The sequence below is a fragment of the Benincasa hispida genome, chromosome 6 (genome assembly GCF_009727055.1).
Source record: "Benincasa hispida cultivar B227 chromosome 6, ASM972705v1, whole genome shotgun sequence".
Classification (NCBI taxonomy): domain Eukaryota; kingdom Viridiplantae; phylum Streptophyta; class Magnoliopsida; order Cucurbitales; family Cucurbitaceae; genus Benincasa; species Benincasa hispida.
Window position 1 is genome coordinate 13,525,848 of NC_052354.1, and position 13,121 is coordinate 13,538,968.

Below are 13,121 nucleotides of genomic sequence, written 5' to 3' on the forward strand. Positions count from 1 at the left end.
TTATTATTAGTTTAAAAAAAAAATTAAAAAAAAATAACCCTCTCCCTCACGCGTCTCACTCCCCTGCCAACCCCATCGTTTTTCTTCTTCCTTCACTTCGCACCTAGTTCGTTCAGGTTTGGATCGGCAGATTTACCAGTCACAACCACCGCCAGTCGGCCAGTGCTACAATCGCTCTTTCGGAAGCTTCTCTTAGCGATTGTGCGGCACCTGTTCCCGCTCACGAACAAGTCAGCCAACTCGAATACGGATGCCGATGGCACACCGAGTGCCTCTTGCAACCTCAATCCCGTTTGAGGGAAAATGGTTTTAAGAAAACGGGTTTAGAGAAAAGGTTTTCGTAAGAAGATTTGCGAGTGTGTATAAAGAAAGAAAGATTGTAGTAGACTAGAAAGCAATAAGCAACACAACGGCTTTAATAGAGTACTACTCCGGGTATGAGGAAATGATGGTTAGTCTTATCCCATATAGTGCATTCTGAACAAAAAGCCAACTGGCACCCTTGCATATGCAAAAGGGGAGTGGTCATTACAATGAAATGTAAAGAAAGCAAGCTAACTAAACTAATACAATACAGGATATGAAAGTAAGCTAAAAGGGGTTGGTTGTTGGCATGCGGCCATGGGCAACAGGCCCTGGACAAGCATGGACCTTACATTCTCCCCACTTAATTGCGTTGACGTTCACCCGCTAACCGACCTTGTTCAAAATCTGTGCGTATGCTGGAGCTGCGCTCTTCATAGTCTGTGCGGCCCGTCTTCCCAACTTATCTTTCGTCAGGGAGATCCTTTCCAATTTCACTAAAATCTGTCAGTTCTCGTGTCTGGGTCTTCCAATACGGCGCGTACGTTTATCCAGAATTTGTTGCAACTTCTTTCTCAACCAGAACTACTTCATCGTGACCGGTGGACGCCTTAGCACGTTCTCGTGTTCATCCTCGGGATCGGGATAATAGGGCTTCAGGATACTCACATGGATGACAGGATGAATCTTCATTCCTATGACGGTACACTGAACCCTATTATGATAGTTCTCCTGACTTCTCAATTACCTTACCACTGGACCTTCATATTTCTTACTACCGTTGGTCCCTCTGGCGCCTGAAGACAAACTGTTCCGTAACGCTAGCTTTTAATCAGGACCTTGTCCCCAACTTGAACTCAAGGACCCTCGCTTCTATATATCTCTCTCTTTTTTAGATCCAGCCGCTTGCCCTCTACCTTCGTGTCGACTCCGCCGGAAAACCCAGATCTGAAGCGTTGCCTCGCCGTTCGTGACCCGGCACCGTCATTTTCTCAGTCAGCTGGATCCGCCTCCCACCAGCGATGCGCCGCTCGACGACGAGCTTCAAATGCCCGCCTTCCTCTCTCTGACCCACGAATCTATAGCTTGCTGCCTCTGGTTGCGAGCCGCTGCTGCCTAGGTTGTGCGACTCCACTCCGACACCACCGTCAAGCAGGATGTCGTCGCCACTCACTGGATCTACTAGTTTGGATACAAAGTTTGGAGGCATTTTAAAGTCTTTTGAGTGCTACCGACAAGATTATGAATTTCGTCAATTTTGGTAAGTTTTAGGTGAGTAGTTGGTTTGGTTCCCTTTTTTATTAAGGGTAATCGTTGAAAATTTAGTTATTATACTTTGGTTTTGATTTAGGTTCAGTTTGGACAAATAAATAGAACTTTGGAAATGGCCTCGAACCAAGTCGTGACTTCGGTAAGTTAAATTTGTGGTCATTTGATTTATTTGGTTAATTGGATTTAGACCCAAAGATGAGTTTAAAACTTTGGATTTATTATTTTTGGACTAGGGGTGCTAAATTAATATTTGTAATGTATGTTTTAGGGTGGATTCAAAGTCTTCCAAGAGTTGTAAGAAGGTTAATTACTTGGGTTAATTTGGGACCAAATTTGAGGTAAGTAATCTTACTACTGGAACTGTCCACGGGCCAAGTTTTACTTGTATGCTAGCATGATAAGCGTATGTTATGGTAAATGTTAGCATATTGATTGACAGTATGACCTGAATCAAAGTATGTTCTGGTACGAATTCTGATTTGTTTACATACATACCTAAGTACTTGATCGTTAGTATGTGTTTTCATATGTCGATGTCTGATCTGCTAGTGTTGAGGCATACTTGCATGTTGTGGAGTTATGATGTAAGTTATACATGGATGATGTATAATATGTTATTAAGAAATATGTGTATGTGATGAAGCCATGGTATCAAGAATTTTTATATATGTTTTAGAACTGTACAATGTTAAATCTTAGTACGTTAAGACTGTGTGAATATCCTCATTGATTAGTTAGATGCTCACTAGTTTGTGTTTCCTTCGGGATTCACCAGTTTGTGTTTCCTTCGGGATTCACCAGTTTGTGTTTCCTTCGGGATTCACCAGTTTTGTGTTTCCTTCGGGATTCACCAGTTTGTGTTTCCTTCGGGATTCACCAGTTTGTGTTTCCTTCGGGATTCACCCGTTTGTGTTTCCTTCGGGATTTACCAGTTTTGTGTTTCCTTCGGGATTCATCAGTTTGTGTTTCCTTCGGGATTCACCAGTTTTGTGTTTCCTTCGGGATTCACCAGTTTTTTGGTTCCTTCGGGATTCACCAGTTTTGTGGTTCCTTCGGGTTTCACCAGTTTGTGTTTCCTTCGGGATTTACCAGTTTGTGGTTCCTTCGGGATTCACCAGTTTTGTGTTTCCTTCGGAAGATTTCACCAAATTTTTGTGAGTGCATATACTTAACTACAATAGGATAGGACTCAGTCTCTTGGTTGTTCCATATGTTTATGTGCCATATGTGGGTATCTAGAGGACATAGATGCCTAGCCTGACCCCAGTGGTGGGGTTACTTACTAAGTATTTCATATTCATTCTTTCTTATGTTGATGTTTCAGGTAAGGGTAGAGATGCGCCGGCGATGGCATAACGGAATTCATGACCAAGCCACTGGGACTAGTTTTTACGCTTCCGCATCATGAGATTTAGAGTTCTTTTCATGTTTCCCTTCATGTTTAGTTTTGATGTTTGAAACTTATTATTAAGAATTATTTTTCATATGTATTTATTAACCTTTATGATTTATGGGTACCCTATTATTGTTTTTAACAATTGCATTTAATAAATGTCTTTGGAACTTCTCTTGTTTTAATTAGCATTTATTTCAAATAACTGAGCGTCGTTTTAAATTATTTGCATGCATTTATTTTAGTAACGACATTTATTATTTGCTGAAAGGACCCGTGTTGGTTTATGGGGACAACTTTCACTTCTAAAAAGCATTCAAGGCAAGGGAGGAAGGGAGGTTGACATAGACAGGTCACAAGGGACGTAGGGGAATGTCGGGGCCATTAAGGGTCGAATCCAGATTCCTAATCCTGGGCCTGGGGCGTTACAGATGGTATCAGAGAGGAACCTCTTCCAGTAAGATGTGGTCCGAGGACGAACCAAGTGGAAGCTGGTAGGCATGTAATGACCCGAGTTCAGGAGGGGTACATGAATGAACCGGTATCATATCTGAATGAGAGAGATCCTAAGGACATGAAAGTATGGTTAAGAAAGGCTTAAAAGAATTGAAAGTTACTACCTATACTAACAAGGTACACCTTCCTTTTCGATGGCTCAATCATAAGAACTCCAAAGTTAAGCGTGCTTAGCTTGGAGCAATCTTATGTTGGGTGACCTCCTGGGAATTTTCTTAGGATGCATGTGAGTGAGAACAAAGCATGCTGAAAGGACCCGCTAGGTCACAGGGGTCGAATCCGGATTCCAAATCCTAGTTCGGGGGTGTTACATGGAATATAAGATTTTATACTACGATCAAATCTTATGGCTTTTTACCTTTGGAACAATGTCCTAAGACACCTCAAAAAGTTACGTATATGATACGGGTTCCCTATGTATAAGTCTGATGTATGCAATGTTATGTACTCGTCCAAACATATGCTTTACAGTAAGTATTGTCAATAGGTATCAATCTAATCCTGGTTATGCACATTGGACTGTTGTTAAGAATATCCTCAAATATCTTAGGAGAACGAGGAACTACGTGCTCGTATATGGAAATAAGGATTTCATCCTTATAGGATATACTGACTTCAATTTTAAGACAGATATAGACTCTAGGAGATATACTTCGGGACCGACGTTCATTCTAAATGAAGGAGCAATAGTATGGAGAAGTATTAAGCAAAGCTGCATTGCAGACTCCACAATGGAAGCAAAATATGTTGGTCTGAGATCGTGCTAAGAGGAGACATTATTGTGAAAAAGATAGCGTCTGAACACAATATTGCTAATCCGTTACAAAGGCCCTCCCGAATAAGATTTTCGAGGGTCACCTGAAGAGTTTAGGACTACAGGTAGAATAAATAGGGCAAGTGGGAGAAATAATGGATATGAGATGCCTTAGTTTATTGTGTTTAGATTTCTCTCATAGTACTCAACTTTGTTCTAACCCACTAGGAGTTCTAGTCCAAGTGGGATTTTGTGGGGTTGGATGTCCTAAAACTCGTAGTTTGTAAAAAGTAAACATATGTGAAGTTTATTCAGACAAATGTTGTTAAATGAAAATGAATTGATTGTTTAATAACTCTAAATCCAATAAACTACGAACCCTTGGCTATTGTCATGAATACTTGGACTTTATGTGGAGACATAAACTTGATCAAGTTCAAGTAAAATAGCCTAAACAATCTATAGTACTTGGATTAGGTTGGGTACCTATTTTTGGAGATATTATTGAATACGGCTCGCTTTATGATTGTTACAAATGTTGTAAAGTGTTATAAACGATGTGATCAGTTCATTCATGCAGAGACATGTGAGTGGTGGTTTTCTACGCGATGAGATTGTGTCTGACTTACCACGAAATAATTACTATTACGTATTAACATTATTTATTTATTTTATTAAATAAATAACTTTTTTTATAATTTACAATCTACGAGATTTACGACACAAATTCCAACAGAAGGAACCCATATTGTTGAAGGTATATAACTAATTTTAATAACCTATATATTACTAAAGTCAATTTTGATTCTATATTACTCTTGGTTGTAGAAAACGAGAAAGGAGAAAATTCCATCGATAGAAAAGGGCATTACTCAAATATTGAAGAATGATGTAAGTATTTATAAAAACATGTATACCCGTCTATTTATGTTGAGGTTGATACTCTAAATCTCGTGGTCTTATAGTTTGTAATTGTATTTGTACAAATTTATATTTATCTAATAAAATAAGTTGTATTTTATTTGACATTTAGTTGCATTAATCCAAATCAATAAACTAAGATCCAAGGTTATAGATGTAACTTAAATATGTATATGGAGACATATAGGTGGATCATGTTTAAATGATAACCTGAATGACCTATAGTAGATGGATAAGGTTGGGTACCTTATCTTTGTGACAATACAGATACAACCCACTTTGTAATTGTTACAATAGTTGTAAAATACTACAAATGATCTGATCCTGATCATTCATGTGGAGACATATGAGCGGAGGTATCATATATGAAGAGTTTATATAAGACTAGACCACAAAATGAATAGTCTCGTTGTATAACACCATTGCTAGAAAAGACTTATATTTTATCGTGGCGACTATATGTGACTTAACCTTAATCTTGGGTAAGTTGTGAAGTCCTGCCTATGAGAGCAGTCCTTTGATCTGCATGGGTAAGAGTGGTCAGTTTCGCCAACTCAATATGCTTATCATTTTTGGGATTCTTTTATTAGGGAGCTGGAAACACAGCTACATAAGAAAGATTTCACTCATTGCCTATTATTAGGGTAAGTACATTATTTGCTCCCTTAGGGACTGATTCCAAGACTTAAACAATGTGGTGTCACACTATCTCCTAGCCCGAGAGGGGTTCGATTTTAATTGGACTACAACTAATTGTTCATTAGAGGGATCATTAGTACTTAAGGAATTAGATGTAACTATAAGGGTAAAACAGTAATTTTGACCCAAGTGTACTTATGAGTAATTTATGAAGGGTCAATTACTGTTGATTGATTATATCTAATGGACATATAGTACGAAGAGTGCAATTTTTGGTCTTTAGTGGAGTGATTGACAATTAATGAATGTTGATTAATTTAATTTAAGAGTTTAATCAATTAATCAAGTATCATTGGAGCTTCAATCTATAAGGTCCCCTCATTAGCTCAATAAGGATTAATGAGAATCAAATTAATTTTGGATTAATTTGAATTATTCAAATTAATTCAAGGAAATTAACTATATAAGATATAATTAATAACGTATATGATACATTATAATATAAAGTTTTAATGAGAGAAATATGATTCAAATATTAATTATATGAATATGATTCATATAAAAATTATAGGTTATATGAGAGAGTAATAACTATAGGTTATATCATATGTGATATAACATATAGCTCAATATATATATATATATATTATTTAAAATTCAAAATTTTGAATTTTAAATTTTGAATTTATTTTAAATTAAAAAGGGGGAAGGAGTTATTTGATAACTCTCTCAATTCACTCCCTCTCTCATATACGTATTTTTACAAAAGAATAAGGAACAGTTCTGGATCTTCATCTCTTCATCTTGCATCCATTCTCTCTGTGTGGAAACCTCTCTGCCAAATCTCTCTTAGAAAAAGAAAACTTTTCCCTTACACCAAAATTCTTCTAAGCAAGCCCACGAAACTCCACTTGGTTCTCATTCTAGAGAATAACTTGGAAGATCTCATGGTAGTGTTCTTTGTTGGAGCAATGATTGTTGTCTTCAAGTTGTTATGAAGGGGAGTTTAGGAGGAGATCGACTTGTGGTGGTGTTGTTGGAGAAGATACATGAAGAAAGGTTTTTCAAGGGTGAGTTTCTCTCGATCTCTTCTCCTGTTTGTTAAATCGGTAGAAAGCATTTTTAGTTTATCTTTGTTTATTCTTACTTTTTGTCCCTCTATAATTTGTATGTTCTGTAAAACAAAAATAAGACACAATTGCATTTGATTGCTTCCGCTTCGAGATATTCCAAACCCTTTAATTGGTATCAGAACCATCTCGTGTCTCTGATTTTCATTTTCGAACATCAATTCATAGTTTTTAATGAGTGTATGATCTGCATTTTGAATGTTGATGGTTTGCACTTGGATGTTTCAAAATTGGCCTAGTTTTTACTGCTTTAATTCATTCAATCGGTAAGGGCCTGACGTTTTTGGGCATTTAAATTCTTACAATCGAGTATGTAATAGTCCATGTCACTAGTGATGAGTTTTTTACTTCAATTTAGAGAAATTTAGAGCAATAACAAAACAAAATGGATAAATGGGCGAAGTAGAGGAAGCTTCTGCCTTAGAGCGTAAGGCTGGAGCCCTACGACGCTTGCCCTACGTTGTAAGGCGAAAAGCCTGGCATCGCTACGTTCTAGTCACAGCGTTGCAATGTTGTACGGAGCGTCGTGACGCTGCAAGTAGCATAGAGGTGTGCTATGACAGCACAAAAGCAGCGTGCGACACTCCAGATGTCCACGCATGCATGAGACCGTGTTGATCATTGGTTCAAGCGTGGGTTGCAGACTCCTGAAGGTAGTTTAGTTTTATTTATTTATTTATTAATTTTTAATTTATAATAATTAATTATTTGATTTGTTATTCATTAATTAAATTAATATAAGTGTTATATTAATTTAATTAATGTTTATGATGTCAATATTGGTCCAATGTTGCTTTTATGTTTATTATACATGTGATGTATGGTTTATTAATTATATAGCATATTGTGTGCCATATAGTGTTAAAAATCTCACCATAGGATAACATTATTTCATGCATCATTTTTAATATAAGTGTTATACTAGAAAGTTGCGTGATTTAATTAAGCATGCTCATGCATCATATTTAATAAAATTGTTATATTATACGATAGCATGCATTGATCACATGTTCATGCATCATGTTATATTATAAGTGTTATAATATATAGTATGGATGGATGGATGGATGTTATTTTATTTTTATTACTTTATCATATAATTGTTATTATGTTGTAATGAAAATAGAGATGCGTGAAGCATGACACCACTTTAGAAAAATATAATTCTTATATTTATAAAGTATGTCATTAGATGCATGTATAGGTTTTACTTATTTCATTAAACTTTATAAGTTTTATAATTTAGTGAAATTAAAATTAAAATCTATAATAAAGAGTTGCATACAAACATAGGAAAATAGTAGATCATGCATCCAGAAAATTAAAGAAGCATAAGAGTAATTATCCTACGCATGATATAGAGTTAGCAACTATGGTGTTAGCTCTGAAGATTTGTAGACATTACCTATATGGTGAGAATTGTCATATTTTTACTCATCATAAGAGTTTGAAGTACATCTTTGAGCAGAAAGAGCTAAATCTAAGGCAGAAAAGATGGATATAGTTGATTAAAGATTATGATTGTATTATTGACTATCACCCAGGTAAAGCTAATGTGGTAGTTGATACTCTAAGCAAGAAGTCGAGACCTTCCAGAGACATGCTTAGTTCTCTAAGGGGAAGGTTATTATAGGAATTCAGAGGTGCTAATGCAACTCTGACAGTACGCCATATGGGAGAATTATTAGCTCATTTTCAAGCAAGGCCTACATTGGTAGATGATATTATCATAGCTTAGTCAGGAGACCCTAGTCTCAAGAGGTTAGTTGAAGAGGTAAGTAAACAGCCAGGATCAGATTATGTGTTGAGACAGGATGGAGCCTTAATGAAGGAACACAGGTTATTTGTTCCTAATAACGAGACATTAAAGAATGCAGTTTTAGAAAAGGCTCATAGTTGAGCATATGCTATGCACCTAGGTAGTACCAAGATGTACAGGACTTTGAAGAAGTCTTATTGTTGGCCTGGAATGAAAAAAGACATAGTAGGTTATGTAGATGGATGTTTGATCTATTAGCAAGTTAAGCCAAAACGACAAAGGCCCGCAGGTTTACTTAACCCACTTCTAGTGCCTGACTGGAAATGGAAACATGTCACTATGAATTTTCTTTTTGACCTACCCAGGACACCAAGTGGCTATGATGGTATTTAGGTGATTGTTGATAGAATGACTAAGACAACATAGCTCTTGCCAGTTAGGGTAACTTCCACTCTTAACCAGTTAGCTAAGATGTATGTTGATAGAATTGGAGCCAGTATGGAGCTCCAGTATCGATCATACCGGACAGGGATCCGAGGTTTACCTTAATTTTTTTGTCCAGTTTGCAGAAGGCACTTGGTATTAAATTGCATCTTAGTACAACTTTTCATCTACAAACAATGGACAATCAGAGCGAATGCTCCAAACATTAGAGGATATATTGAGGGCTTGTGTGTTAAAGTTTAAGGGTAGTTAGGATACACACTTGCCATTAGTTCAGTTTGCTTATAATAACAGTTATTATTCCAGCATTGGCATGGCACCGTATGAAGCCTTGTATGGAAAACCATTAGAACCTCGGTTTGCTGGAATGAGGTTGGTGAAAGGCAGTTGATAGGGCCTGAATTAGTATAGATGACTTCAGATAATATTAAGCTAATTAGAGAAATTCTTAAAACGGCTCGAGACAAACAGAAGAGTTATGCAGATAATCATAAAAGAGAGCTCGAGTTTGATATTGGAGATTGAGTATTTCTGAGGTTATCACCTTAGAAAGGAATACTCAAATTTGGCAGGAAAGGTAAGTTGAGCCGAAGGTATGGTAAGGTAATAAGGATCCCATTCAGTTCTAGTGCACGTATGACCTATATTATCGACGTTGATGAGATCGAGCAAAAGGGGTTTCTCTCAACTAAGGTTATTGTGATTAAGCAAAAGGGCTCTCCCTCAGTTTCAAATAGAGGAGTAGAGGTGATTACAGGAAAATGATGATGAGTTTTATTTCAGGGTTTTTTAAATGCTATGATTTCATGTTTCAATTTTATTTTCAAACCTTAGAAATGAGCATGTAAATGGTTTATGGAAACATGTTTATGTTAATTTATGAATGAAAGCATGTTTCTTTAAAGTAGTCACTTAGTGAGCATTTTTAAGTTCATGTTTTTAAATGTTTTCTTTCCCTAGATAGAGATCAACGCCCTAAAGCCTAGTAGATTTGCCATTCAGTCACACCTCAAAGGTCAAAGAAGACTTAAAGTTTAGGTGGTTCACTATATTTGTTTAATCCTAGTTTTTTCTGTACGTGTGATGAGAGTCAAGGTAGAACTTGTGTTAAACTATTGTTGTAAAAGACTTGGGTTTTCTGAATATGTTATGTATGTGAATATGATATTCTGATTAGTAGTAACATATATGCAGTGGGTTGTTGATGAGATTATGTGTAAGTTGTGGAAATTTATAAACTGCTAATCACATATAACAGATGCTAAGGATACAAGTTCACAGGAACAGGTCTGGCAGTAGTTATCATAAAAGAGTTAGCAACTGTTGTCTTCACTTCTCTTCTCAGATTAAGAGAGTAATCTAGGGAGGGGTGTGATATTTATTGTTCATTAAATGGATCAGTGGTACTTAAGAAGTTAGATGTAACTACAGAGGCAAAATGCTAATTTTGGCCCAACTATACTTACAAGCAATTTGTAAAGGGTCAACGCACCATTGATTGGTTATATTCAATGGACACAGAAGTATATATGTAGTGCGAAAAGTGTGGTTGTCGGTCTTTTGTGGAATGATCGACAGTTAATGAAAATTGGTTAATTTAATTAAAGAATTTAATTAATTATCTATGTACCATTGGAGCTCCAATCTATAGGTCCATAAGGTCCCCTCAGTATCTCAACTGAGATTGTTGAGAATCGAATCAATTTTGTATTGATTTGTATTGTTCAAATTAATTGAGGAATTTAACTATATATAATCTAATTAATATAATGTATTTGATATATTATAATAGAAAGTTTTATTTGAGAGGAAATAAATATTTGAATGATTCCAATATTAAATATGTGAATATGATTCGTATAAAGTTCTATAGGTTAAATTTAATATTGATTCATATTAAATACTATATATTAAATGACAGAATATCAAACTATAGATTATATTATATATGATATAATATAAACTATATGTAATATGTTATATTAGCTATAACATATCTATCTATCCATCTATCTATCTATCCATCTATCTAGCTAGCTATCTATCTATCTATATATATATTAAAATGATTTTTTAATTTTATATTTTTAATTAATTAAAGGGATAGATACGGAAATAACTTTCTTCCCCTTAATTCTCTCATTTCATTGTGGAAATAGGGGAGAGGGAAGTTAATTCTTGGGTTATCTTCTTCATTCGATATATTGGCTTTTACGCAGAACGATGTTGTTCTAAGGATTCTCTCTGAAATTTTTCCTCTTATCAAAATCTCTCCTTTCTTGCCAAAAAATTTAAAGCACGAAACTCACACACTCTCGTGGATTTTCAACCCTTCAAAGAATACCAAGGTTTCTAGTGGTGGTATCCAAGTTTTTGGTTCTTTTGGTGTTGTTGTTTTTTTGGCGTCTATGGGAGATCATTTAGAGAGGAATTTCGTGAAGTTTTGTGACTTCAAGGGTAAGTAACTTCAAACCCCTATTTCCTCTTATTTTCTTAACAACATGCGATAATTTGAATGCAAATCCATGTTTCCGTTCTCTAAATTTTACATTTTTGCATAAAATTAAATTGGGCTTTCGATCTGCTTCCACTGTGGATGTTCGCAAATCCTTCAGTCGAAGCCTGAAGTTAGTCACCAGAGTTTTAATCGAAGGTGATTGTCGGAGCTCGGAGTTGGTCGTCGAAATTTGTAATCGGATGTGGTTGTCAGAACTCGAAGTTGGCCCGTAGAGTTATAATCGGAGGTGGTTGTTGGAGCCCGGAGTTTATCGCCGGAGTTATGATCAGAGGTGGTTGTTAGAGTATGGAGTTAGTTATCGAAGTATGACAGCAATAGTCGCCAGCAATGGGCAATAGGTGGAGTCATTGAAAACATTAGAAAAATGGAGAGTTGGAATGAGTTGGTAAGATATACCAACTTAACTGATGGATCAAACATTGAGTTGGTATATTATACCTCCTAGGAGTTTAAGTAGGTATAATATTGGTGAGCCAACTCAACTCATATTGGTGAGCCAAACACCTCCTAGGAGTTTAAGTATATGTTGTCTCTTGATGCCAAATTTTGGTCAATGGGAAACACATGACCTTTACGTGACGACAACGGTAAATTTATAATCTGGAAAAGAGAACCTACAAAATAAAGAATGCTCTGATGCCAAAGTAAGATATCAGAATTTTAGAATAAAGAAGAATACATAAGTGTTAGTTCCATAACCTAGATTAAGATATAGGTCTCAGATGAAGTTATCTCATATAGAGTTATAATGATGTATTTATAGGAAGAATGAGATAGAGTTTACCTTTTTTCTTTTATGATAAGAACGAGATGGATCTTTACTAATCCTAATAAGTTAGGATGAGATATGATAAGATAATTAATTAGCTCGCGGTCGGACTTATTTGAATTAACCCCACTCTATCTAGTATTTATGTTCATTTATCTTTTCTTGAATTTTGGCCTATATCATCAGGTCCAAAATCACTAACAATATTGTTAATCAAGATATCAAAAGTTCGAATTTAAGATTGAATATTGTTGCAAAAGTACAATATTGGAATTTTGTTTGAAGCGTCCTACAAAAAGGGACATTATATGTATTTTTTTTTTTTTTCTTGTTGTAATAGTCATGAAATATTTCCACTACTTTTTATATGAAATTTTTTTTGTATTATTACCTTAATCTGTGGGAGTGAAAGCAACCATCTTGTGAATAGTATTATTACTCCAAAGGGGCAAAAACAATATTGATTGTATTCAGAAAACCTTTGTCCCCACCATTGAAATTACAAAAACACCCCCACATTCTATCCACAGGGAAATCTGGATAACAACACAAAATCCACTCTCTCACCCAATCATTACAATCCACGTGTCACTAAACCGAACACGTCACATCATCTTTTAATATCAGATAGCTGACTCAATGGGGTTTCTCTTTCACTTTTTGCCCCAAGTGGGTCCCTCCCTCATTGCCTCCTTGGCTTCAC

General features: G+C 35.8%; 1 long non-coding RNA gene across 1 annotated transcript; it reads left to right on the forward strand.

Moving 5' to 3' along the window:
* Positions 1 to 1,203: 1,203 nt before the first annotated feature.
* Positions 1,204 to 3,072, forward strand: LOC120080184. Its single transcript, XR_005482437.1, has 4 exons — positions 1,204 to 1,564; positions 1,655 to 1,714; positions 1,844 to 1,913; positions 2,900 to 3,072. It is a non-coding gene; the product is annotated as an uncharacterized LOC120080184 (long non-coding RNA).
* The last annotated feature ends 10,049 nt before the right edge of the window (positions 3,073 to 13,121 follow it).